This window comes from Limulus polyphemus, unplaced genomic scaffold (assembly GCF_000517525.1).
Source record: "Limulus polyphemus unplaced genomic scaffold, Limulus_polyphemus-2.1.2 Scaffold260, whole genome shotgun sequence".
Taxonomy (NCBI): domain Eukaryota; kingdom Metazoa; phylum Arthropoda; class Merostomata; order Xiphosura; family Limulidae; genus Limulus; species Limulus polyphemus.
Window position 1 is genome coordinate 157,339 of NW_013665870.1, and position 4,829 is coordinate 162,167.

Below are 4,829 nucleotides of genomic sequence, written 5' to 3' on the forward strand. Positions count from 1 at the left end.
TTTAGGACTGAGAATATCTGTATTTTGTAGTATCCAACAGTATTAGTGTATCAAAGATATTTAGGACTGAGAATATCTGTATTTTGTAGTATCCAACAGTATTAGTGTATTAAAGATATTTAGGACTGAGAATATCTGTATTTTGTAGTATCCAACAGTATTAGTGTATCAAAGATGTTTAGGACTGAGAATATCTGTATTTTGTAGTATCCAACAGTATTAGTGTATCAGAAATCGATGATGAATGTACAGGGTGCAGCAAAAGTTACAAAACTATTGACATCGTTGTCATAGTTCGTATTATGAAGTTGGTACTAAAGAAAATATTATGAAGATAACTGAATGTAGTTTAATAATTTTTTATTTCAGAGTAAAACATTAGAAATTAAACCGTTCCAAATGAAACAAGCGTATAGTCACTCTTGTATGAATATCATTATAATAATGTAGATAAGGTATTGATTTGTTAGTTAACAACCTCTGTACTTTCACAAACTCTAATTTTCTTGCACGTTATTCAATGCTAATAACTCGCAAACCAGAAATTGTGTTAGGGTAAAACATGTTCATTAGAATTATTCATTACCAACATCATGCTTTACAAATAAGATCATAAAGATAAATGGTTGAAAAAAAATATAAAAAATTGGAAGTTTGAATCTTCAACCAACAGAAAATGTGTTGGCAAAGGTTTAGGGAGTAGAATGATAGAAAAATAACAGTAGAAGAAGATTTAAAGATCAAACCCAGCAGAATGTCAAAGTTTGTATTGCCATCAAAATTAAATAAAAAAAGAAGATCAATCCATTAGAGAACGACAAGAAAACAGATAAATAACAAGTAAAGATCTATCACGTAGGAGTGATGAGCTGAAAGGACTTTAGAGTCCTCTTCTAGAACTCTCTTTGATTCTCCACAAGCGCCTTCAGCAAGAGAAACAAGTACAATAACATCAAAGCTTTGAGCACACGTTGAAGACGCTTTAGATGAATTTTATGACTATTATAGGAAATAAGACAAATCTGACGGAAATAAAAGATAAAAACTGTGGAAAAAAACTGAAACAAAGTTGAAATTTATCTTTGTAAATAGAATGTAAACTCATTTTGGAAATAATAAAAGATATCTAAAATTACACAAGATTAAATTGAGATAAAGGGCACTAATTAATTGTTCTAAGAAAAAGCAAAGGATACAGCCAAATTTATTGTACTTTGTTTTTTTTAAACTAAAAATAAATTGCTGGGATCTATTGTAAACAATTCCTAATACATCAGAACGAAAGCATTTAAAACGTTTCTTCACGAGCATCACGTGGGTTGTTGTTGATCTGGTAACTTTCAACAAAAACTTAAAAAATCGAGTGAGTGTACGCGATTGATTAAAAACAGCAACTCCATGCTTAAAGGCTTGAGTAGGTGTGTCAATTTCTCTCTTTTTTGTTTTCATTTTTTTGTACACCAAATATATAAAATAGGTGAATTTTCTTTTGATTTTTTTCACTTTATTTTTTAAATGTTCATTTAGTGTGAGCATTTCATTCGAAGTTACCATATTTACAACATTTTTCATATGTTTATTTAGTGTTAGCATTTCATGCGAAGTTACCATATTTAACCGCAGCTTATTACCATGGTACTGATACTAGTGGGTACTTACTATACCACATCTTTGGTAGACTTACTATAAATCATCGTTTTTGGCCCCAGACTGTACATAAACTAGGCTAAATCTAATACAATCGCGTGAAAGAATTCCATTTACGTTTTTTCCCTCTCTAAATGCTATTAAGTAATCTGTTTAAGGGACCATTAAAACTGGAGGATATAAGTGGTATTGCCCTAAATGGCAGTAATCGTTGAACAAGGCGGTCATACATCAGATAGTAGTGTTAATTATTTAAATGAGTTACAGAACTTTCAAGTTAGTTTTATGTGATTTGATTAAGTTTATTTTTGAATGGAGAGACATTGATATTTTCACATAATTCAAATACGGAAGGTACTTTTGACTGATGATATTTTCGTCTATTTCCTTGTTTGTTACTCTAAACAACATATTATTCATTCACATAATGGGCTGAAACGGCCAGGTATAACCCTCCATAATTTGTAATTGTGGTTCAGTTTGTTTGTTTGTTTGTAATTAAACACAAAGCTACACAATGGGCTATCTGTGCTCCGCCAACCACGGGTATCGAAACCCGATTTCTAGCGTTGTAACTTCGCAGATACACCGCTGTGCCACTGGGAAGCTTGTGGTTCAGAGAGAAGACAACCAGCCGGCAGCATCTACCGACTGAAGAGAGTATTCTTTACCCAATAACGAGTTTGACTGTCGCTCTTATAACGCACCCACACCTTAAAGTGCGAGGCATGTTTGGTAACACCACTTCTCCAATCTCAGACCCTCTATACAACGCTTATTTCCAACGATTACCAATAATAATGTATCTTCATTTTTCAGCTGTTTCATATAACTACACAATTTTGCATGAAATGAACATGACGTGGAGAAAAACAAAAAAAAACAATAAAAAACTACCCTTTATAATATTTTAATAGGGACTCTTACTTGAAATTATAATAGCTTTGCATTATATTAATGGATGTGTTTGAAAACCGACTTTTATTGTAGTGGTTGGCGTAGTGACAGAAAATCGTTAGTAACTGTTCATAGAATATTATTTTACTTTTTACTTATTTCTACTTGCAACGTTAGAAGTTTGACTTTGATCTGCTGCTTTGGTCACTGGTAAGCTCAATGATTTCAGTGAAACAGCTCTTCACTTTCAGGCTCTCAAACATCTTGTGGCTTTTACTGGTCTGTGTCTTAAGAAGAGGAAAACATTAAACCGATGGTACATCTATTAAATCATTGTACCAAAGGCTTATAATACATTTGTCAACTCACTGTATCACAAGCCAATAATTACATCTGCGCACTCCTTAGAGGATTTACATAATCCCCCGTCGTACCGAACACGCTCGCCCTTTTAGTCGTGGGGGCATTATAATGTGCCTGTCAATCCCACTATTCGTTGGTAAAAGAGTAGCCCAAGAGTTGGCGGTGGGTGGTGATGACTAGCTGCCTTCCCTCTGGTCTTTCACTGCTAAATTAGGGACGGCTACCGCAGATAGCCCTCGTGTAGCTTTGCGCGAAATTCAAAACAAACAAATGTCAGAGCTTGTTTAGTAATTTAGATAATTTTATTTACGAACCCCACGCATTGTAGCGTAATTTTGGTCTGATCTAAGTTCTAAGATGAAATCAACAATATTGAAAATAGTTTAAGAGTTTCTAAGCGAATACCTTAAACACAATAAAGTGTTATTGTTTCAAAGGTTGAACACTTCTGTCGCCACATTAATCAAAACAATGCACTAGTGATTTTTGGATGTTTTTTTTTTTTGTCAGTAGAAAAGCGTCTTCTGTTTTGCAAAATTTAAATTTGGATAGATATATACCCACTCCCCCCACTGTGGCTCAGCAGTAAATCTTAAGGCTTTTAACGCTAAAAAAAATTGGATTTCAACACCCGTTGTGGGTACAGAATAGATAGTGTAGCCTTGTGTTTAATAATAAAGAAACAAATGCTCATATATATATATTTATACATGCATGATTAATGCTTTAAAAATACGAAGATTGATATTTCAGTGTTTGATTCATATTTTGGCTCAATGAATATGCTGCTGAACAACCACGGGAATAACTGTGTTATTGAAGAAAAAAACAACGGTAATTGCACGTTTTTATGGTTGTAATATTTTTACTCTGATGACTGATAACCGGCTCTAATATTAGGTTCTGAGTCCGTACCGTTTACAACCGAAATGCTGGATATCTTTGATAGAATTACACCGAAGTCTTCAAGAGATGAACCATTGTGTACCTAGTAATTCAGGGGATCCAACAGAAGCAGTATTTTGCCATTTAAAGTTTGATTTGTATACAATTTATGAGTTCCATAAAGCAATTCTGTTTCAAAATTGTAATGTGTCATTTTTAATTGGTGCATAATTTAATTAATTTTTATTGCTTTATACAATTCATAAGAAATCATACATATACGTTTCATGACAAACTATAATGAATATCAATAAAACCACATAAAAACAAGTAAACACATTGTGTTTGATGAGATATTTTTTTAACAGTTCATACTAAAACTTCAATTACAAATGTTGCTCAAGTAAACTGATATGAAAAGATCGCGCTTATAGAGCAAAAAAGTACTCATAACACATATTTAGAATCCAGATTGTACCACCCCCCTCCCGGTGGGACATTGGTAAGTTTACGGACTTACAACGCTAAAGTCCTATGTTCGATTCCCTACTGTGGACACAGCTGATAATACAATCTGGCTTTGTTCTGAAACAAACAAATAAATAATTTGAATTCAGTGTTCATCAAAAGTGAGCTAAGAAATGACACTTTGTGTTAGTATCAGATTTATGATTTCTTTTTGTATCTATATATAGGTGTGTGTGTGTCTCTCTCTATGTGTATCTGTTTATATATCTATATATATAGGTGTGTGTGTGTCTCTATGTGTAGCTGTTTATATATCTATATATAGGTGTGTGCGTGTCTATGTGTATCTGTTTATATATCTATGTATATAGGTGTGTGTGTGTCTCTATGTGTAGCTGTTTATTTATCTATATATATAGGTGTGTGTGTCTCTATGTGTATCTGTTTATATATCTATATACATAGGTGTGTATCTCTCTCTCTATGTGTATTTGTTTATATATCTATGTATATAGGTGTGTGTGTGTCTCTATGCGTAGCTGTTTATATATATCTATATATATAGGTGT